General features: G+C 40.3%; 1 long non-coding RNA gene across 1 annotated transcript in view; it reads right to left on the minus strand.

Moving 5' to 3' along the window:
• Positions 1–24330, minus strand: part of LOC138683873 (uncharacterized) — a 446426-nt gene that overhangs the window by 403293 nt on the left and 18803 nt on the right. Inside the window, exon 3 of the long non-coding RNA XR_011323349.1 lies at positions 10203–10335. This is a non-coding gene — a long non-coding RNA (uncharacterized lncRNA). The remainder of the gene's footprint in view (positions 1–10202; positions 10336–24330) is intronic.

Here is a 24330-nt window from a genome sequence, read left to right on the forward strand (position 1 = left end):
GTGAACAAAGTAATTGACAGCACCTATTTAGAGTCATAGTAGCAATGTCTGTATTCTTCCGGATGACGGTACTGGAATAATGGTTTACTGCATAAACTCATTTAGTCTAAACTTGCATTATGTTCATCCTTTTTGGATGTAACCCCACCCTTGGGTTATACTAGGTGGTCCTAGGTATCCTTTCCGGTTTACTACCTCAGCTAAGTTTTCTAGTATAACAACTTGCAGCAGCGTCACATTGGTGGCTCTGACATCCCTCTCGGCTAAGCGTGATATTTCTACCAGACAATCTGGGAATACAAGGCAGCCAAGTTCGTTGTTAGATTTTTAGTTCCAGTGCTCACCAGGACAACCCTTAATTTTAGGGGTTATGTAATGTACTGATACATTGACAAAATAATTTTGATGTTGACCTAATAGCTGCAGGTAAAATATGGGCTGTGACTAACTTCTATTGCATATGGAATTCCACTTGCTTTCCCTAGAGTCCAAAAGATTTAGATTAAAATCAGTTTCTCACCTGGGACAGGAGTTTTCTTTTTCAGCAAACTAACTAGATCTCTAGAAGCCAATTTCATAGCCTCATGAAAATGTTTAGCCAAATGACAGTGAGTTCTTGGATTCTTAAAACACGACATTTTAAAAAGCATTTGGGCAGAGTGAGTATTGTACTACTCAAGAATTTCCAGCAATGAAAGGGTGTTTAAATTTTGGGTTGCCTTTTTTCACATAATTGCTTATAGTGAGCTTCTTACCTGCAACTATATTGCCATTTTCTTTTTGAGGAAGGTTTCTCAGTGTCACATCAGTGACACAGGATACCCTTCCTAGTGCATTTGATATAAAGAGCTAATGAAGGATTTTTGTACAGCCACTTGGTAAAACAGCACATAGCTCTGTGAAAATGAAGGCAGTAATACAATTGCTGTTCTGCTTTGCCCTAGTGAGAGGGAAGATCTCTCAAAGTATGGGGAAGCAAGAGGGAGAAGGAAGGAAGTTTATTAACAACCTTTCCCCCATTAGCTCCTGTTTCCTCTTGCCAGCCATGACACTGGCCTGTGTATGCTTATCAAGTATGATAACAGACCGAATGATTCCAGCAGGGGAGCAGGAAACAGGACAAAATAAGGTCTAAGACTTGTTTCTATGGCTGTGGCACACTGCCTGTAGGACCCCACTGTCTGTGGCTGTGTGACTATGCAGCTATCTTATAACTCTCTGGTGGGGACAGTGTAGTGATGCTGGGTGTGCCTAGGACCATTGTGGAAGAGAGGACCATTTCCCCATCCCAGGTGCCATAAGGGCTCTGTCCAACTCTACCTGAGCTTCTTGACCTCAGCTGAAAGCAGGTGAGTAGAGTGCAGACCTAGTCTTGTCAAAACAACCCCGAAAGTTCCCACTTGATTGTAACAGGCTCCATTTATAGTAAAGTTGTAATTGTACCTAGGCTTCTCTGCAATATGGAGGAGCAGCCTCTGGATATCACCAAACCCACCTGCCAAGCTTCTTCGTAAGAGATGGTGTCTCTGACGTTGGACCTTTTATTCTACAAGTGTCATTCTGTAATAAAATCTCATTTTCTAACTCCACATGTTGAACTGCTCTCAAATCCATTTTTCACTTACATTGGATTTACTTTCCTCTTCACTTCACTCACTTTTATCTTGCTGGAGCATTCAAAAGTGAATGTGACACTCAAGCTTTTTAAATAGTCATTAGGCAACTTTTCTAATGAATCAGATATGAACATACGGTGATAAAACTGCCTTTGGTGAAGTGAAGGTCTGAATGACCCAAATGCATGTTTCAGCAATGTTTGTTTTCAGCTGAGTGAAAACAGTATTTACTTTCTCTAATGCAGTGATTTCCAGCTGTGAATCTGACACACAGAAAAAAACTGAGGTATCCTTAGACCGATTAATGCTGCTTCCAAAAGAACTACCCAGGTAAAGTGGTTTTGTGAGGGTGTGGTATGTATACTGAAAGTGTTTGTATTATAATTGGACTCTGTTTGTGCAGTGCTGATACCTCATTTCCTTTGGAAACTTAATGCATTTAAAAAGATATGATACAAGTAATAGTAGCAAAACATGTTCTTCAGCAATTGGTAGCTGCAAAGGATTAAATATTTGCTACACTGAAGATAGAGAAAAATTTGACAGTGACGTCACTGAAATCAGAATTTCACTGAGAGAGTTTTTTGCATCCTAATTCAACTGCAAGTATTACTTACATGACACAATCATGAGGGTCATACCTTAACTAGCCTGATTGCACTTTAACTGGACTATATGTCGCAGCATACTACTCCAGCACACAGATTACACTTACACCAGAGGGCTCTAGCTGAGCTAGGTGGGAAGGTGGAAGCAGCCTACGCAAAGCAGCTTGAAACAAATTTATCCTGCTGAGAATATTATGTGGAGCTACCGTGGTCATGCCTGCACACCACTGTAATGTGCAGGGTGGACACAAGAAAGGAGCATCTCCTGGAGGCTGGTGGAGTCTCACAGTGTCTATGATTCAACCTTACAATTTCTCCTGCAGCAAAACTATTTTAAAAGGTTTCTGTACTTCCCCTTTCACCTCATCCAACTTCCTCTGTGAAAGAACATGGATTAAATTAAGCCCTCCAAAAATTCATTTTTTTTTCTGAATTTCATTTTTTAAAATTAGTAATTTCATTGATTGAATTGGTTCCATGATTAGCCTTGTCATTCTGATGAAAGGAGTCAATAGCAGCTTGATAGTGGAAACAAGTAATTTGGGAAAGGGAGGGGTTGGAATAATGATATATCTGGAAGAAATGTCCATGGAGTGATCTCTCAGATGCATGCATTGTTCATATGGAACAATTTGAAGAATGGGGTCATTAAAGCAGCCTCTGGATCTGCTTGTGAATCATGTCTCAGTGTAGAACACAGAAAATTTGTTCTTCTCACTGGAAATGTGTGAGTTTTGAACTAGTTTTAAAGTGAATGATTTGCTTGGGGAAACTGTATGATCGAACTACATTTGAAATATCCCCTCTGCTTTCTTTATTGCTTCTTTATTGTCACCCTAGGGAAATATAAGTAAGTGATGAAGTAAGATCATTTGCAGAAAGAATTAATATTAGAAGTGGGACTGTTTACAGGGAGAGTTAATACTAGAAGATGTTAAAATATTTTTTAAAAGCTACGGGAATAATACCACACCTTCCGTTAGGAAGCATTTCTTCTAATAACTTCATAATGGTGCCTTGATTTCACTGAAAGACTGGGGAAATAGTTAGTAAATGAATGCTTTTATTTTAGCTTTGTGTGTCATTCCTTTGACTAGTTCAGCCCCTGTGCTGTCAGTTTTTCACATATCCATTGTGAGTAGGGTTGCATTTTTCACATGTTCCAGGTAGAATTGGTTTTAGAAATTTTTATGGCTGTAATGCTAATCGATGATGTTGTTAACTGAGCTACTGAAGATCTCTTTGCAGTACCCAATTAACAATACCAAGATACAGAAGAACTGTATGATACTGCTGTTGCAAGTGATCCAAAGAAGATAATGTTTCTTCTCATTAGTATTTGCTATTACTAAGGCAAATAACAAGCAGTCAGAATGATGTGTTTCTTCACTGTTTAAAATTCTCAGAAAGAAAATAGATTCTAAAAAGGAAATCCACTCCTTTCCCAAATGTAAAAAAGCATAGACTGGATTTATAGAACCAACTTGTGTTTTGAACACCTAGGATGGAATTTGTCTTGTTTGGTCAAGTTTCAATTGCTTTCTGGTTCTGTCTTCCTCTGACAGCTCTTCCTTTACTGACAGTTCACATGCCATAATACTTTGAGATAGGAAAATACCAAACAAACAAGAAAACACTGACAAGAGGAAAATTGTACTTTGTAAGATCTGTGACTCCACTGATACCAAAGAAAAATTCTCTCTTTATGCCTTTTTAAAATATATTTCTGTTTTAAATAAGAAATTACACTGAACAAAAGACATTGGTGCCACTATTAATAACACAATGTTATCCCATGAGAATTCAGGCAAGCAGGCAGTCATTAATGGAAACACCCTGTGTTTGGCCTGCTGACAGGTCCCTCCAAAAAACTCCAGCCAGAAGCTGGTTCTCAATGTATTGGTCTTTTGTAATCCTAGCCCATGTTAAAGATGTAAGGGCAGCATTGGAACACTGATGTGACTCATGTTGTTAGTATAGCTCATCCCTGCATAACCAACATCAGAGACTAAACCTTAATGACAGATTTCTAGGGCAGCACAAAGCACTACACACCTAACTTCTTCCAACTTAGACACTTCCATTTTTATAGGTATGATCTGTAGCTTAGGATTACCTGGCACTTGTCAGAATACTTTATTTTCAAAGTTGTAGCTTTATTAAATTTTGTACACTTGATCTGAAATTTTCACTCCTGAAGATATGAATCAGTCCAGCAGCATAAGGAGCTTTTCACCCAAAACAGTATACACTCTGAGAACAAAGACAGAGAAAAGATATTGTCTTCTCCATGTTACAAAACTGTGGAAATTTTAGAAATTGCTACTGTTTTCTATTTAAAATCTGGCAAATTTGTAGCATTTATACTAAGAATATGTCTTGTGCTGTTATAGTGAAAATGTCCTAGACATTCTTCCTGCATATGGCCCAGCCCAGAACTGTCTGAGACAATCTCTCAGATTTTAATTGTGGGATACTAGGGACGATAGACAATACTGATCCAGGAACTGGAATCAGAAATGGGGACACTATATTGCTAGTGTTTCTTCTGACCTCATTGCTGGGTGCAGGCAACGAGAAGGTGGAAGGCCCCAGACTTGTATGAAGAAAAAAGAGGCAGATGTGGGAGAAGGATGTGGATTGCACAGGGAGAGGTGAGTGCCTGTTGTTGTGAAGCTGTAAGAGAGATCCATGGAAGACCTACGGAGAGACTGAGGCTGGATAGGGTGCACAGAGAAGGAAAGTGGGCCTGGATCTGAAGCATATGTGAAACATGGGTCTAATAAGCCAATGAACTAAAAGGTTTACAAGGGAGGCAGACAAGTCAAATGAAACTGAGGCTGCCCAAGCCAAGTGATACGGGCTTGCTCCACGCTGCTGAAGAGGCGGCTGGGACAGATTGGATGTGAAAACCGTTATGAGGACAGGTGTTCTGGAGACTGAACTGCAACACATGTTGTTCTTCTAATATAGCTCATTATGCATTTGTAGGGGTATGTCTTAACTGGTACATTAACATACAGAGTTCAAGTCTGTGTTCAAATTTCAAAGTACAGAAAACATGGAAAGAAAGAGTGTATGGAATTTCCAGCAGTGCTGAAATGTAAATACTGAATTCAGGTAAGAAATCCTTCATCTCCCTGAGACTACGACTTGCATTCATTTATTAAGTGTAATTAAATAAACCCTAGATGCTGGAAAGAAGAAAAAAACCCCCAAACAACCATAACTCAGCCCTTTGTCATCAGCGTAAAAAGCCAGTTATGTTTCCATAGCAATAGAAACCAATGAATGAGGTACTCAGACTGCATGCCAACGAACACATCCAACTCTTTGACATGACTTTAGGTTGCTATAGCAACCATTTTTATATTAGTGTATCAGGTTGTCAAAAATAATTACAAATGGTATCCAAGGCATTGTAGTTCTTGTGTTTTCATTAATCTCATCATATTTTTACATATTTGCTGATTGAGAGCTTGTAAGTGTAGAGAAGGCAAACTCGTGAACAAGATCCTAACCCCCGCATCACAGACATTAATCCAGAGTAACACCCCAGGCTGCAGGAGGTGCACTCTGGAATGATGTGGGTGCTGCTGGCAGGACAGTCATGGTCCTTTGTGCTCTGTCTGAAGCATTGTCAGCTGGAAGAGCTGGTGCTATGCATCTCAATGAATTTACACAATTATGTGTAAATAGATTATAACGTACAGGGAAACCTGGGGGAACTTATGTTCAGTTATTATTTTATTTCAGAATGTAGATCTTTAGGAAGTACAGTGATCAAAGGAACACTAAATAAGATCCTTTTTTTACATGAGCAAAGAGTTGTCACAGAGCATGCATTTGACTCAAGACAAGTATCTTAATCTCATTTTCTCAGGGAGAGGAGACTGAAGGATCAAATTGTTTTCCTTTTTTTTTTTTTTTTTGGCACATATGATCTATCTTGTTAACCATGCTCTTGTATAAATAAGACTATTTCATAGCAATGTCAACCCTCCAGTAAACCCTTCTAATCTCTTTGGTGCAGCAGGACTGTTGCTTCTTGTTGTGTTTTGTGCAACTTCAACTGATAGAGGCAGGCTGAGGTTCCACTTTAGAGCTTGGCAGATTACTTCACAACCTAAATCACTTCTGCAAAACCCCACCAGCTTCCCCTCAATGAGACTATCCTGGACCAATTTAAGAGACAAAGGTGCTATTCGTTCACTACAATTGGCTCTTGTTTTCTCCCAAATCTGAGGGATTCAGTAGGTAATCAGGTTTACAATGTTTCCTTTGTTCATTTTTTTCAGCTTCATGGAAGTTTCTTTAGCCTTTTAACAGAATCACAGAATCACAGAACAGTGGAGGCTGGAAGGGACTTCTGGAGGTTATCTTGTCCAACCCCCACTGCTCAAGCGGGATCACCTGGAGCATTTTGCCCAGGACCATGTCCAGGTGGCTTTCAAATATCTCCAAGGACAGAGATTCCACAACCTCTCTGGGCAACTGTTCCAGTGCTTGGTCACCCTCACAGTAAAGAAGTATTTCTACGTCCTCTGAGGAACAATCCTTCAGGTTTCCCAGCAAAGGCATAAGTTTGTGTGCATATATATACATAATAGCATACACTTCTGAAGATGGAACTCATTTACACAGCAACTTTTTAGCCATAAAGAAAATGCTGATTCCCATTAACTGAATGCCCAAGATATCTTTGACTCCCTAAAGCCATGGTTAGAACCATGACAGAACTGGCTAGTCATTAGGACACCACCCACAATATCTTGACCAGCTGTGTCCTCAGCAGTATGAGTGCGCAAGTGCTCAAGAGGCAGTAGTCAATCAGAGCCCAGAGAGCTGTGCAGCTGGGTGTTCCAGATCCTCCAGCCCTTCTTATCATTCTGCCTAGTAGTAAGAAGTCACTGGAGGTGTCCCATCTCTGTGGATTTTTTCGGACTTTTTGGTTTCCAAGGTTGGAAAAGACACCTAACCAAAGAGCCCAAAAGTGCATGTGTTAAACAAAGGGAGGTTAAGTTGTTCTTCCCAGAACAAAGCTCTGAACTCCTTCTTCTGGCATGGTTACAGGTGGTAAAATCTTACATGGATTCAAAAAGTGAGTGGACAAATTCACGGAGATTAAATACTGAGAACTATTAAATAAAAAGATATTCCCATACTGCTAAACAAAACAGGGCCAGAGTACTGAGGCCAGCCAAGTCCAGTCACCTAGTACTTGGTCCCAGGTTTCTTTGGTGTTTTCTGTGGTCCCAAAACATTGTAATAAGTTTTGTGTTGGAAGGTGAGGGGTTAGGGTAGCTGTAAGTGAATAATGTGCAAATACAGTTGCAGCCCTCCCAGTGGTGTTTTTTACTGCGTGAAACTGAGAGGGTTTAATGCATATGCTGCAGCGCAGTATGAAGGCAGCTCTGTGTGCCGGACTAATGGTACAGGAAAAGCTGCAGAAAACTGGAGTCAGACCTGATGCAATCTTGTCCTTTCTGCCAGTGGGAACACTCCTTGGCATAAAATACTCCCTGAACAGTGCCTGAGCACAATCTCAAAGACAGAGTTAGCCTGAGCCAAAACCATGCCTCAGGGCATGCTCAGTTTAAGCACTGTGGACACTTAACAGTCCAGTGCTCAAGCTCCTTCCACAGCCCAACACAAAATGGCACTCATCATGCTGTAAAGGATTGCCATTTGAGAGAATAATCTTGGGAAGCATCATTGTCTTCTGCTCCCATTCCTATAATCTTTCCAAAGGATTTACTATTGGCAGGATACTTAGCTAGATGGACTGTGGCCTGGCTGAATACAGCCATTCTTATATTTGTTAAGTTGCCCCTCATGTAGGAATCCTGCTAGAAAGCCTTGTTCTGACACTGAATGAAAGAACTGACTCCAACTGCGCAGCAGCAATTTCCTCCTTTCTAGGACCACACTCGTTGTACTGTTCTGAACAAATCTGGCAGCTGGCTGAGGTCTTTTGTTCCTGCTTACATCTTTTCTTTGGTTGAATTTCTAGGACATCCCCACATGGCAGGAAAAGAAAAAGCCTTTGGAGAGCACAGCATCAGCATTAACTAAGTATAATTCATAACTATTCATGGTCAGAGACTACTTTGCATCTAAAAAGTGAGCATTCTACAGAGGGATATTGTATTTCTATACTTTCCTAAGATGTATGAAAAAATGTCATGTTCTTCCAGCCATGACCTTAACACACATGCTTTTTTACTAATGTTGTTTTAATGTTTGACCCTTGTGCTCTGTCTTCCCTGGAGGCCTGAATCATTACCAAGTTGAATGCTGCAGCTAAGTGTTTTGAGCAGGCTTTGTGCTGCGCTGGTTCAGTCTGCTTATAGTAGCCAGTCTGTTTTCTGTAAACAGTGCTGAAGGTAATTTTGTCCTGTTACCAAATAGACATTCCTCTTTTCTCCTGAGCAGCCCTCTTGGGAAACGGCTGCAGAAGAGAATGGAGAGGGAGAGGGAGGTGCATCCTCCAGATGACTGTATCTGACTCCACTAATATCTCTCCATAGCTGTGGTTCTCTAGATACTTTCAATTACATTCTTCCTCGGGTTACCTGGTTAACATGCCAGATGCCTGGAAAATGCAGTTGTTTCACCATGACAACAATGATACAAACATTCAGTTAATGTTTGTAAAACTCAGGTACACCTATATAGGAAAGCACCACAGAGAGGTGTAGTGTTGTGCAGATTTCTGCCTAGGATGCAAGATATTACACAGTATGGGCTAATTTACTTTGTTGTCCAGGGGTCCATGCCCTACAGATACATTGTAAATGGCTAGAGCACTGTTAAGAAGGGTGCCTTCTCAGAAGGCCATTAAGAAAACGAAGGGACCGGATTATACAGGAGGGTTATTAATAAAAAGTAGTTTTTTTCAGTGGATATACATGGTTTTACTGGAGTGCTTGGAATCATTAACATCTTATTACATATTATGTCATCAAGGCGCGAAGGTCAGGCTACAGGGAGGCATTAGTTTTGGGAATAGTTCTTCTTAGTCCTTAAATCTGTTGAGAAACCACAAGGCAACATGGCCTTTTAGGTTAGGGGAAACCTCTGGCTTGCTTTATTCCTGGCTCCTTACTGTGTGTCGAAAGTATTAGGAGCAGATGCACATTGTATACACACACAAACACATATTCCTAAGTCATAGCTTTTTTTTTTTTCCCCCCTAAGAAAGCTCTATTCTAATTTAATGAATCCACATTCTAGATATAATTGTATTTAAGGAGATTTCAGTCCCTCTTCCCTGCCTGTTGGAGAAATAGAGGGGGTAAGCACAAGCCAGACCTGAAACCTTTGCCATGGCTAGTTTTGGTTCAGAATGGAGTTACATTGTCAGGAGCTCCCAGAAGCTGAGATTGTGATTCTTTGATGATTTCAGAGATGTGTATTAATGCACCGGGCCCGCTTTTATTTCTCACAACAAATACTTTAGCACAAGCAGCTCCAATTACCAGTTTCTTTCCTCTTCCTCTTTCTATGAGCAAGTGGCTCAGGCTGGCACTGCACACTGGATAGGAGCACAAAGGAGTTGTGCTGGCAGAAAAATTGGAAGCTTTGTAGTAGCAATGCTTGCCTTCTGCACTGAACCCATGAAAGAAGAGGCGGGATTCTTTAAAACAGCTGGTGTCACACAGGCATATGTTGGCAACAGCTGTGAAATCTTCAGAACACTAGCTGCAACCATAGAGGTAAAAAAAAAGGTGTGTGTGCAAAATGTGACTCCCCGCCATTCTCCTAAAAATGCATCAGCAGGTTGCATTCACCTTACTGTGTAAAGCAGATATTGGGGGATAACAATGATGTCAAAAGATCCACTTGTCTACAATATTTGACTATTACAGCACCTGTGGGACCTGCTCCAGGAGGACCCTGCTTATATTCACAGGCAAAACTTTTAGTGTAACTCATTATAACCTGTTATATGACCCACCCTGCAGCATGGGCTTACCTGCAGAAGAGCTGGTGCCCAGCACTGGATGTAACTTCCAGCTCTCCCACCTGGTGCTGCTGGGATGATGTGAGATGGGAAGGATGGTATGGTATTCTTGCGTGTGTCTTTGCACAAAGGGCTGGAATGTCACCTATTAAAAAGACAAATGCAATCTGATTTCAAGAAACTGGCGCTAAGATAATAGTTTACAAAGGTAATTAAAGACACATTTTTACTGCCTGTTTCTCTACTACCTGGTTCACAGCTTTTACTTGAAGTGTTTTACAACTATTTGTCACGCTTTGTCCCAGCACTGAAAAGTAAGGTGCCTGACTAGTCTTGTTATGAAAATTCATGACTTAGCACCTCCAAGACAGAGAACTGGATTTCAGTGTGCAAAACCAAAAGGAAACAAAAGGCTTCCTCACTGAGTCGTTAAAATACAGATGTCAGTTTATAGAACGCTCCCCTTGGTACTGTAGAACAAGAGATAGCTAGAGCCAAAGTTGTAAGTCAAGTTGCAGACATTTGCTGTTAGAATTGAGCAGTAGAAATATGGTAATGATTAACCCAGATGATTTTTTAAAGCACACACATAGTTCTATTGAGATTACAGAGGTTTTCTTCAACAGAGAAGTACCAGGGATGATGTGCTTTTCATGACAGGAAATAAATACTGTAGCAGCCTTTAAATACTTTTCCTTGATCTATCCAGCCTTGATATAGTGGATAGGTGGAAGATTTGACATGAAATACTAAAAATATCATCCTGATTTCTTACTTCAGCTTTCATAAACCCTGCTGTGGTAGTTTGTACATCCTCCCTCACACAAAAATATGGAAAAGAGAAGACAGAGGTAAGTCAGGGATATTCCCTTAGGGAATATTAGCATTTTATGTTATGGTTGGTAAATTTAAGGTGTGGGATGTAGCATTTTCCCTTGATATTGTTTCTGAGCTTTCAGAAGAAACACATTCTTCTGTCACTTGCGAATTTATACTGGATCCAATCAAACGAATGCATTTTGTAGTAATGAAAATAACACTGGAAGATCATAGAATCATAGAATAGTTTAGGTTGGAAAAGACCTTTAAGATCATCAAGTCCAAACGTCAACCATGCCCACTAAACCATGTTCTGAAGTGCCTTGTCTACACGGTTTTGAATACGTCCAGGGATGGTGACTCAACCACTTTCCTGGGCAGCCTGTTCCAATACCTGAAAACCCTTTCAGTAAAGAAATTTTTCCTAATATCCAACCTAAACCTCCCCTGCCACAAATTGAGGCCATTTCCTCTTATCCTATCACTAGTTACTTGATAGAAGAGACCAGTGCCCACCTCACTACAACTTCCTTTCAGGTAGTTGTAGAGAGCGATAAGGTCTCCCCTCAGCCTCTTTTTCTGCAGACTAAACAACTCCAGTTCCCTCAGCTGTTCCTCATAAGACTTGTGCTCCAGGCCCCTCACCAACTTGGTTGCCCTTCTCTGGACATGCTCCAGCACCTCCATGTCTTTCCTGTAGTGAGGGGCCCAAAACTGAACACAAGACTCGAGGTGCGGCCTCACCAGTGCCCAGTACAGGGGAACAACCACCTCCCTGCTCCTGCTGGCCACACTATTTCTGATGCAGGCCAGGATGCCGTTGGCCTTCTTGGCCACCTGGGCACACTGCTGGCTCATATTCAGCCGGCTGTCGACCAGCACCCCCAGGTCTTTCTCTGCCGGGCAGCTTTCCAGCCACTCTTCCCCAAGCCTGTAGTGCTGCATGGGGTTGTTGTGACCCAAGTGCAGGACCCACCACTTGGCCTTGTTGAATCTCATGCAGTTGGCCTTGACCCATCAATCCAGCCTGTCCAGATCCCTCTGTAGAGCCTTCCTACCCTCAAGAGATCAACCCTCCCTCCCAAATTGGTGTCATCTGTGAACTTACTGAGGGTGCACTTGATCCCCTTGTCCAGGTCATTGATAAAGATAAAAGAGAACTGGCCCCAATACTGAGCCCTGGGGAACACCACTTGTGACTGGCCGCCAGCTGGATTTAACCCCATTCACCACAACTCTCTGGGCTCATCCATCCAGCCAGTTTTTTACTCAGCGAAGAGTACACTTGTCTAAGCTGTGAGCTGCCAGCTTCTCAATGAGGATTCACGCAAGGATTCAGCATATCTTTATATATTTATTATGCAAATGATGGTATCACCATCTTTCAGCATTAAATAAACTTTGTTGTTAATATTGCCACAAAGTAAGCACACTTATGTTAACTAGCAAATTAATTGTGGATCTAGGAGACCCATTCAAGGCCACAAAATATATTTATGTTAGGTTACAACAAATCTGAGGAGTACTCATTTTCAGTTTCCTGGCCAGCATATAACAGCCTTTACTTTCAACCTTCATATTTGCAAGATATATCCTCCTTGATCCAATATAAACGTTATTGAAAGAACATTTTATTTCAGTTAAGAGACCTATGAAAGCAAACATTAACCAGTGTTGAGATGTGTGGCATACTTCTCACACTCTCCAAAGAGAGAACTCCTGGTTCTAGCAATAGTCTCGGAAAATGAATTACTGAGTTGGAAAGTAAATGTCTGAGTATCCCCAATGGTCCTGGTAATGTTGTACATTCCCCTTTATACACAGGCCTTGTTATCTTCAAAGTGTTCGATGAATGGACCAAAGCAAATTTCCTAAGTGAAATATATTTTCTTCAGTTTGGGAAGCTGTTTCCAGCCTGTAGTGAATGAAAAGTTCATTTCTTGTGAATTCTCAGGTATTCCATGAACATTACTTGAGGCTTTGAAGAAAAGAGATTTGACAAGTGTGTTAAGGAGCTCTAGGTTACAGTAAAAATTTGATACCTCCCCCCATATTTTCTGCAAATTGATGAAGTTTTTAGTAATAGAAAAACAGAGAGGATTTGTTTCTTCATGGTGCTGAGTACTGTGGCCTATACCCAGAAAAACACTTAAGCTTGCAGTAATAAAATAATAATTAGTCTCACTGACATTGGCTAAACTATTCAGGTACTTAATGTTAAGTGTCTTAAATCAGTACCTTGCAGAATTCAGAACTACATGGTATTAGGTTAGTCTCAGAAATCAGTAGTTACACCAGACATAAATAAGCGGAGCTGAAATAAAATATTTTTTTCATCATTCTGTTTCTGTTAGTGCGTATTGGCACATGGTGTTCTATTGAAATAGGGCTGTTGTGCAGCAAAGAATACAAAATTCAAAGGAACAGTGAGACAATGAGAAAGCAACATGATTTAAAAATGCGAACAGGGTTGGTGTTTGGACTGGATTACAAACATTGTCTTACTGTCCTGATGCAAGTACTCTGAGGATGCTGAGGGCCATGTAGGCAATTCTGCTCCCCCAAAGCCTGTGCAGGGGCATCTGGGCCATTCAGACTCTCACAAACTCTGTGGCCAGAAGAAAACATCATGACCTAGCTATTCCCCACCCTGCTTTCTTCCCTGAGCTCCCATGGAAATGATACACAGACAAATAATATCTCCCAGAATCTGCAAAAATCCAGTCTACATTTAAGGACATTTTTCAGAGAAGACATTTGACATCTTTGGTTTAAAGACTTCAACTTACAATGAGTTCATTATCTCCCTCTATAAACGGTTCCATATGCCTAATTGCTCCTCAAAGATGTGTCAGGGATTTTCCTTTTATTTCAAAGTTCAGTTTGTCTAACTTGAGTTTTTGCCACTGAATAAGACTTTGCTGGCAAGACTGAGAATGTCCTGACTGACAAATCTCTTCTATGTATAAGCATCTGTTACACACAATGGCCAAGTCACCTCTTTGCCTTTGCTTTGACAAGCTGAACATACTGGCTTTCTTAAGGTTCATATTATATGGCTTGTTTGCAGCAACAGTTTCTCTGTAAACACATTTGGGAAACAGTTCATCCTTAACAAGGATGTTAAGCTTGACCCTGCTTTAATCAAGGTGCTGGTTTTGTCTTTGCAAGGATAAGAGGCAAGAGCCCTAAAAGTATCTGTTTGAACTATAAGGACTTCACAGACTGAACTTTTTGTGTCTAAAATTTTTTGTATTTAAAGTCATTCCATTTAAGGGAACATTTCTGATGAAATACACAATTCATTCATTCTTTTCAGCACTGATACCTATAAAATAACTTTTCTATTTTCTGATTAGGTATGGTATTAAAATAAGAAAAGATTTGTTAGGGAAAAGTTGAAAAAAAGTTAGAAAATCAAGGAGGCTGGGACGGGCCTGACCAGGGACCAGGGAATTTGATGGTCTCCATGACACCCTGCCTAGGCCTCTGGAGGCAAAGATGTTTTTGCTAGGGTCTAGGTTTAAGAATTTGGTTCCTGTTTCACAAATGTGCTCATGGGATGATGCAACTTGTATTTCTTACCAAACATAACATCACTGATATGAAACATTCTTATGTCAATAAACAAAAGGTGAGCATCTAGTTTGCAACACATCCCTCCCAGAAATATCTGGGTAATTTGTATTAGAGTCCTCTTCTAGTCAAACTTTCCCTTGCACATGTAGGCATGAGTTTTCTGTGAGGAAGAAAGAGGATGGGATCAGAATCTTTTTTTATTTAGTCTGTCCTTTGCTCTGCTGTACCATGTGATGTTTCTTCAGCTGTGTGGCTGTGCAGCTCTTCCCTGTGCTCTTTTTGGAGCATTATTTGCACCTACCCCAATTTATTCTATACTCCCCTGGGTACAACAGACATTCAAGGCAGCAGTTTGGGTTCCTTATCTATGCATTACAAATATGCACTGCATTAGTAAAGTTCATCACATTGATATAAGATCAGGAAGCAGACGCTGAAATGGGAAGATTTAAACTACTCATTCGAGCCTTTCCATTTCATTAATTTTACTGTGGCATCCTTAAAAAATGCTATAACTTGTGGTTCATGAATAATTTCGTGTTCTATGCTACTAATGAGGGTTTTAGGCAGGTGGACACAGAGGGGCTGGTACTGGAACCTTTCAGCTCTCTCAAATTTTGTAGCAATATTACAGAACATGGTTTTTGCTTCTGTTTTCCCCCATCATGAGAAACTGCTTACAACAGGTTTGTGAGAAGAAATGTTCACAGAGCATTAAGCACCTAACAGAACTGATTGGGAGGAGCTTTGTTCCCACTGCTCTGCTGCTGTATCCCAGGTTTGACCTCCAACTTACCAGCAGCTACTGTAGACCTGTCCTCTCTACAGAAGAGTTTGCTGCTCATACCAAATGATGTGATCCTTTTGTAACACTAAGAAAAGTCCCACCAACCCTTGAGGCATGATAACAATTCCATAGTACTCAAGGGGGAGCTTTTCTTCCCATTTCAGGAGACTTTGGACAGGGTTTAATGAAGCAACCTCCAAATTCATTTAACTTTGGAACAAGAAGCACGGTCTGGCTGCATTCTCAGAAAAAACAAGGCACTAAACAGCTGAAATACCTAACCTCTGTGTGGGAATGATTTTAATTTTTTGAACATACAATTTATTTTTCTATACCATTTCTCCATTACTCCCTTCTAGGAAGCTAATTTTACGTATCTTGTTTTATATCATCTACCTCATCGAATTTATGATCAAATATGTGAAAAGTAAATGTATTCACTTGATGGACTAAACAAAAGGCAGATGCCAGACAGCACAAAAACATCTTTAGAAAACCCTGACTTTTCTTATCATATTAGATAGAGGTTTATTTTTTCCTACAGATTCACTAACTGAGGTTTTCTTAAACTTCAGTCTTGATTACATCTCCCCACCATGCAGACAGATATTTCCATTTAAAAAAAGGCTAGGCTGAAGCTTATTTGCAAACAGTTTCCAAATCTTTGATAAATGTAGTCAGATCAGGTTATGTGATTATTAACCCCAAATTTCTAGTATGAATATGAAAGACAGTGAATGCTATAAATGACAATAAACATATCAAAGGAAACTGGAGAATTGTAGTACTAGGAAGAGCTTGGAAGGAGGATTTCCATAAAATATAATCTATTGGAAGCAGCTTAAAAAATTGTAGTTAGAACATTTTTTTTCCATTTTGGGTGACTGCAGTACAGAACACAAATTCAGTCTAGCTGATTTGACTTCGAGAAATGAAGAATAATTTTAGAAGAGGGAAGAAAAATGGTGTTGCTGTGTTAAATCATGAAAAAATTAAGAATGTTATGCAGACTTTAAGACCCCTAACAGTAAGATTCATCTCACCTAAATTTGGCTGTCTAAAAGTATAGTCCAGGCTAGTTGTCAAAACCAGACTTTTGAAACAGGCACTGTGGAAGGAGACTCACTGATTTAGCCTGTTTCTTTTAGATCTTCTGAAATTTCTCACTTTGCATATGCACCCTTGATCATTCTTCCTTGCTGTTTTTTGTACATTAGACCTTCCAAACAGCTTGACTGGAAGGACTACTCAACTTCCCGAGTTTAAGAAACCTTAAAAAAAAAAAGTGGAGTCACTGTCAATTTTAGCTCCAGCAGGAGCTGTGAACATACTGTGATAGTTCAACTGCTACTGGTGTTATTGTGACAACAATGAAGAGGAACATTGGGGCAGAAGCCTACCAGATTTTACCCCTTAATCTTGTTCATGATCAAAAGCTAATACACTAACTGTTTTATTTGAAGAAATTTTGATCCATTTCTCTTTCTGTTTCTCCTCCCTGTTCTTCAGCTATTTAAGAAGCAAGAGATGTAACAGCAATGGTCACACAGAAATCAGATTCTTAACTGGAAAACTGCCATATCCTCACATCTCAGAAAAACCATGTGATAGAGAGACAAACTGGAAAAACGTAGGATGTTACTACTGTCAGAAGTCCTATGAACAGATCTTGAGCTGGTGTCTTCCATCAGGAATGGAAATGGAAATATGGACCTTTTACATTCTGGACAAGATCATTAATTGTGTGGTCTATTGGGTCTTTGTCCATAGTATTAAGGAAATCAGTTGCAACCACCATATTTTAGTGGACCTAATTGTCCACGGATATTCTGCTAGCTCCTTAGCCTAAGGTGGAGGTAGCATTTAAGGAGTGTCTGAGCTTAGGGACTGAGAGGAACAGAGCTGCTGAGTGTTGCTGGGAATAAGACACTTCCAAAAACGAAGAGCTTCTGGGAAACTTTAAAGCTGACAGTCAAAGCCGTTATGAAGTTTAGGTACCTCCAGAGTTATGTAGTAATCAGAGAACAGGTTTCAGAATGGAAGTTTTGAATATAAAGACCTTCACTCTGCCTATATCCCACCTTAGATATCTAAAGCTTGGCTTGGTCCAAGTATCTAAGAAAACAGGGTAGGTTTTGGGGGAGGGTGGCCTGTAGGTACTAAGGAACTGAGAGGTTTCAGTAGCTGAATCAAATGCATGATAGCAATGCAAATTCACGGGCCTTGCGTCATTGTATTTTCCCATGCACAGCACTCCCTGCACCTTTGCCATTTCACTGTTTAATAATCCACAGCTCAATCATACCAGCTGAGCATCTAAGAGGGCTACAGATGATATAGGTCACATCAGAGAAAGTGTGCACAACTTCTGGCCCAGGGAAGGTAGGCCAGACTCATAAAATCCCAGCACAAGACAGGATATATCCCTTTGGGTTTATTTTGCGCTAAAAATATACTTCAGTGTGTGTGTACACAGAAGGCAAGCAAACCTCTGCATGAGGTTTTGGTGGTGACAGGTATAACTGATCTCTAACCACTTCATGACTGGGTTACACTCATGCCAAGAGAAGGAGTTGTTCACGGCCACAATATACAATTTCTTCAGCCCACATGGGTTTTGTAGCCATTTTGAAGCCTTTCATTTTTTAGATTTTAATAAAGATATATTTCCAGTGAAAATAAAAGTGCTCAAAATTTGAAACTGGACCTGTTTTCATAACTTACTTCCTATTCAGATTAAGAAACTCTGAGTGTTATCTTTTCAACAAATATTTTGTTAATAAACCCTCATCCATGCCCAATTTGAGTGGGTAAGAATGAGGGAATTTTGCCCATGATAGTACAAAAAGCCCCATCTTTTTGAACAAATCTGATTACATTAAGCATATCCTTTCTTCATAAATTCTTCATAGCAAGAGAAATTAGCAGTATAATTATTTTCAACTGACTGGAAGCCTAGAGGAAGAAACATCTGTACATTTTGGAGGATAAAAGGTCTTTCTCTCTTTGCAGAAACAGAAGTATCCAATTGAAATGCATAGTTCAAGAATGCAAAACAGGTGAAGGTTTAGCTTTTCTTCTTAATTAATTTGTTCTCTGACATGTGACTTGAACTGAACATGTTGGCATAAATTCATTGCAGCTTATCCCCTAATTATACTTCCCACTATAACTAGGGGAAAAACCAGCATGCTTTCTCAAGAGCTGCTTTAGTAACATTCCTTAACAACAAACTGATGCTGTATCTGAGGGGAAAAGAATGAGTCAAACTGGAGGCACATTTTCTGCAGTCAGAATCACTAAAGGTCAGTTGAGCAAAGCAAAACAGTTCACTGTTTCTTTGAACTCAAATCTCCTCTACCTAGCCGTCCTTGAAAAGAAGTCAAAATGGCATCTTATAAAGCCAAGGCTGATATTTCTCTGTTGATTTTTGTCATGTATCTCAAAGAGAGGTTAGCGCTACAGTCTTATGCTGAATAAATCAGGTGCAAACCTTGAGCAGCAAAGCTGGTCGAGGTGCTGGTGGTGGTTCTGGAGCCCACTGTACTAATGACTCATCATCTTTTTATCAGTGTGCCCTGTTTTCCTCAACCTGACACTTACATAAACTGAGGCCTTACCCGCAGGTCAACAGATTTAAAGACTACCAAGGCCTTCTGCATATCACTGACCATGTAATTTCACTCAGTTTTCCTTCATGGAAGACAAGCTCATGAAACCATAGATCAGGCCAGGATGTATCCCTTCCTGTTTATTCTCTACTGAAGGCTGGTTTTAATGGTTGTGTATGCAGCAAACAGTCTTTTCTTTTTTAACTTAAGACAAACCTTGAATTCTGGTATCTGTAACCCCAGACCAATAGAGCTGAAATTACCAGTTTTGCTCTGGCCGTAACGCTAGCAATGGTAATCTACACAAAGAAGAGTTTCCTCAACAGATTAGACTACATCAGCAATGCATAGAGATTGCTGATATTTGCCAGTGCTTTTCATGGAGATTACACTTTTTTTCTCCACATGGGTTTCCACTCTCAGAAACATCCAAGATCAGCCAGGACTGTAGATATTAGTAATAGCATTACCCATAGGGACAGATCAAGGACCTTATGTCGGTGCAAAGCAGAAATGTAGCACAGATGAGTTTAGGATGCCATTTCCAAAACCCTGTTACAGACATAGTGAGTTTAGGATTAGCCTCCAAGCTAACACTCCAAGCCAAGGTTCTCTTAAACATGTTGTTTTATTCTTTAGTCTTAGGCTTTGCCTAGAGGTTATACTACCCATTAGGGAAGCAGTTGTGTAGTGCTCTGCTCTGCCACTCTACTCTGCCTGTGACAATCCTCAGCTGCTCTGGGTCTTCACTGGCACACTATGGCTGGCCGGATATCTGCCATCCACAGTGTCGCAACTCACCACGTCACTCCAGGCTTTCCTTCTACCAGGCTTGTGGGGAAAGTTCTGTTGTGGATTACTGGCCTTGCAAAACTCATTTCCTGGCAGCAGATCAGCTCATGTGCATTTACTTGCCCCGACTGGCCAAGAGCTACTGCTCTTTATGAAAGCAGAATTTCTTTTTCATGACTCTGCATAAGCTGCTGCCAGGACATGTTGGCAGTGTTTTGCTTTAAATGGTGCTCTGAGGCCAGGGGAAATGGAGGCAACAGTTCCCAATCAGGAGCAATGCAGCCTCAGTGAATGAATGGGGATGGAAGAAGCCTGTCATGGACTACAGTTGCTAGGCGAGACACACTAGCATACACTTCTTGAAACCCACTGTACTGAACAACACAGTGAGCACCAACTTACCCAGAACACTTTAATAATGGATGCAATAAGCAAAATATTAATGTGAAATATTATTATAAATATTTTTTAATATTATATTTTTGTGAATTATTAATGGCACTACATGAGGATCTTACCACACTGTCATGACAGCAGAGCAGATGAGAACACGTGGATGTGACAACCAATACCAAGATACTCGTCCACTGTTGGAGGAAGTGAGCAACCCTACAGCTTGTGGCAACTATTTTGAGATTGGCAAGCCTCATGCTGGTGGTGGGGTCATATTTATTTGGAGTTACGTTATGCTATGCTCTCTTCCATGGAAAATAATGGAATTTGCATAGATGACCTTTCCAAGCTGGTAAGTGTGATTAATAAGGTGCCTTCCCATTTAGCCCTCTCATTGCAAAGTGGCATACAAGGATTTTGGATTGCTTTGGAGAATTCATGGACTAGTAATTCAGGACACTGCCAGATTCATGATTGTCATCACTATCACAAAGTTGTAAAAGGTGCTATATGAATTAGGTTGTTAGGTCAGTAGAAACAAAGTTAATAAAGGGGCAACTTCTGGAGCACTCAGGCAGTTGCCTTATATTAATACTTATATTTATATGTAATATCTGTGCATATATCAAATAGTATTTTCCCCTCAGTTTTACTAAAGTTTGCTGATGCTAAAAAAACACGTCAGCTGCTGAGTTAAAGTGAAAAGTTCAAACATTAGATAGCTTATCAGCCTTAGCAACCATAAATATCCCTAGTTTATCTTTTTCTGATATATTTACTCAGAATTAGGGTGATGCCGATGCTATAATGGGCCTTTTTCAATATCTGCGTTTATGACCACATCATCAGGCAGATCTTCCCTGTTCCCCACTCTAGGTGCTGGTGAATCAAATGCTGTCTCACCTATTCCATGTAAATAGGATTGGGGCAAAGGAAACTGGTAAGTATCTTCGTTTTCATGGACTTTCTTCCTGGTTGGCAGTAAAACTTATGCCTCTTTACAATTTTTCCTGCAGAATTATTCCGCAGGTATAAGTGATCAGCCAAATGTGTAAAAAGATTTTGTAGGACCAGGGATGGATGGGACACCAGTTTTTTGTTGTCAAGGTAAGAATGGTGTTATGAGTGAGACTGCTGCAGTTTTAAATGATGTTGCAGGGCTGTTTATTCCAGAGCAAGAGGAAAGATCAGCAGCTCCAAGCAGTGGGAGAGAAACCCCCTCTTAACATCATATGCACTGTGTGATTTTTCAGATGGACAACACAGGGTGGCTACAGGGGCAGCAAAAGGAAGCTTACCCCTGAAGGAAAGCTTAGAATTTGTTTCTGTTGCTGGATGCTGCTGCAGCTGATGTACATTCCTTTATATTTGTCTGACAATTTGAACATTGTGAAAAGGAGAGTAAGAAGTTAGGAGATCACTGGAATACTTATAATTGCATAGGAAAGGACCTATGCAAATATTTTGCAATACTCTTTGCAAATATTTTGCAATACTCTTTGCAACAGCAGCAACTGAAGACTCATGTCCTGATTCTTTCTGCTTTTCACTTAGCTACTTGGCTGCAAAAGAAGACTATTTGTAGCTGGCACCCAGTTTTAAACTTAGGCTCGTACTTGATCCACAGATGAATTCTGACTTTAAGGGAGCTCATGGTCTTTTAAAGATGCATCAATTCATCAGAAAAACAGAAACTGAAGAGAAAAGGAAATTCTGTCCCTGACTTCACCCTTGCTTCTCTCTGCAGTGTTGTATAGTTTTCTTGATACTGCATTCTTCCTACAGCTGCTTAGAACTTCCAGATCCAGTGCATATATTCTCTTTCTAGAGCTCAAGTTCTGAGTTTTTTTCCCTTTGGTTCAAAGCCACCCTAAGGGTCTGAGGTGTTTGTACCACCAAACAGCTGCACTTTGAAGCATAGGTATGCATGGGGCCACTACTCCATATAAAACAATGAAAATACATGAAGCACGCTAAAAGCACAGTGAGGCCAAGAATGTTGAGAAGTGGGATGTGAAATTCTTATCAAGAACACCTGGGACAGCTGTACTTAGACATGGTGTATGAAGCAGTTGTGAGAAAGATAACAGAAGATGAAAGCTACCTCTTGGCATTCCCAGAACTCCCAGGGGGTGTCTGGTTTGCCACATGGTGTGTGCATGCACTCTGACATAAGAAGGTAATGTTCTTCAAACTGCAGTGAATGTGAAGCAAAGATGTTGCACTAGGAGAGAGGAAGTATTTAGATGTGTAACACAAAGGACCATTTTGGGAGATAAACTGTTAACTTGAAACGTGTCTCACAGCTACAGCTTGAGCTGCAAATGCATGGGGATCAACTTAATGAAGCAGTCTGCCTCATCAAACAAAGCTGCTGAATAAATCTCAGGGTGTTAGCAACACATCAAGGTCACATACCCCCAAGAAAAGCTACTGCATGAAAAATAAATGGGAAAGTGCCTGGGCTCAAATTATCTGCAGCAGGGGATAAAATGTTTAGGCAGCAGCATGCTGAGGTCTGTAAAGGCATCTAGTTATGCTACACGCTGAATGGATTGCTTTATAGATTGCCAAAAAATTTAAAACAAATCCTAGATATGGAACACGAAGGGCTTTTTTGAGAAGTGCTTTTTGTGGTTTCAATATTTACAATGCTTTTTGATACACATGAAAGAAAACCTCACACTTGGTAGGTTAATAATACAAAGCAAAAATAGGAACAAAAGACACATCAAGTGGTCACACTTGGTGAGATGGAGAATTTCAGCTTCAAGGAAGAAAAGGGATGGCTCCATAAGAAACTTTTTTTAAAAAGCCAGTTAATTGCTCAGAAAAATATTTTAATTTGTTAGGTTAAGGTCAGAGTCTTTCATTGCAGAACTGACTTATTTACAACGTGGAATAATTTTCTGTTTGATGTCAGATAAAAAATCTCCAAATTAGGAATCCAGACTGTGGATTGGGAGCTGTGAAGAAAGAACATTTGGGAGCAAACAGGAAAATTATGTGGAAATAAGTCATTGAAAAGAATAAAATACTCTAAAAAAGAGCCCCACTGATTCTGCCTCACTGCTATGCAGCAATGTTTTGGTTGCTAATGAGAGATTGTAGTTGCTGAGATCTAGTAGTTGATAAATGCAAGGACAAAAATGGGTCACTCTCATAAAAGATTGCATTGTGGGTGCTGATCTTTGCTATCTGTTCCATTTTCCATCCACATGTAGTTCTCTTGTTGAAGGAGAGTTTCCCACTAGTCATTTTCTTGAGTTTGTGTTCATCATGCAAATATATAAATAGATCATAAAATGGATTGGGATAAGAGAGAAAACCTGTGATTAGGGCATCTGACTGCAGGGGGAGTTCCTGGTTCTAGTCTCTGGTGCCAGATTAATTTCTGTACCTTACATACAGCCTAGGCTTGGGAGCAGCAGGAAGAGCAGCAAGAGCCCTTCATTTCAGCCAGCTTTCCTGACCAAGAAGGCTTAGTAAAATCCTTTGGAGACCCTGGTCCAGTAACATTGTGCAAAGGTGCTGCATGCCTGTGCTCTAGCATCCAGTGAAATATAGAGCTGTGAGGCAGCAGCGCAGCAACGTGCAGAGGGCTGACGAGCTAAGTTTGGACCTATCATGAAATGGCATGGTTTGGACCACTTAAAGAATCACCTTCAAAGGTATTCTCGAAAAACTTGACGACTATCCAGGAAATTAATATTTTTCGTAGTATCTGAATAGCCTGAAGGAAACAGAAGATTGGGGTTTTTTTTGTTTCACAAGCCAGATCATCTCCTTACTTTTGGAAGGTGAAGCAGATGACAACTGAAGCGCTGAAGAGGTGAAGACGAGCTTCTGCTCTTGGCAATCATAACTGCCCTTTAACTCCAATGAGCTGTAGAAAACTGATGTTTGTTTAGTAGACATGGTTTGAAAATAACAGGACCTCTGGATTTTTCCTGATTGAATATTGCTTAAGAAACTTGTACTTCAACCTTTCATGTGGTTTCACTCCTTATACTTTTTGCCAAAAAACTATTCTGACTGGTAACTAGCAATTTTATCCCATACTGAATGACTTTTCTAGATACCTCTTATATATCAGTTACTAATCCCAGCTTCATTTCTCTGTGGACCATTGAAACTTCTTCCTCTCCAGTTAGCAAAG

This window comes from Haliaeetus albicilla, chromosome Z (genome assembly GCF_947461875.1).
Source record: "Haliaeetus albicilla chromosome Z, bHalAlb1.1, whole genome shotgun sequence".
NCBI classification, from domain to species: Eukaryota; Metazoa; Chordata; class Aves; order Accipitriformes; family Accipitridae; genus Haliaeetus; species Haliaeetus albicilla.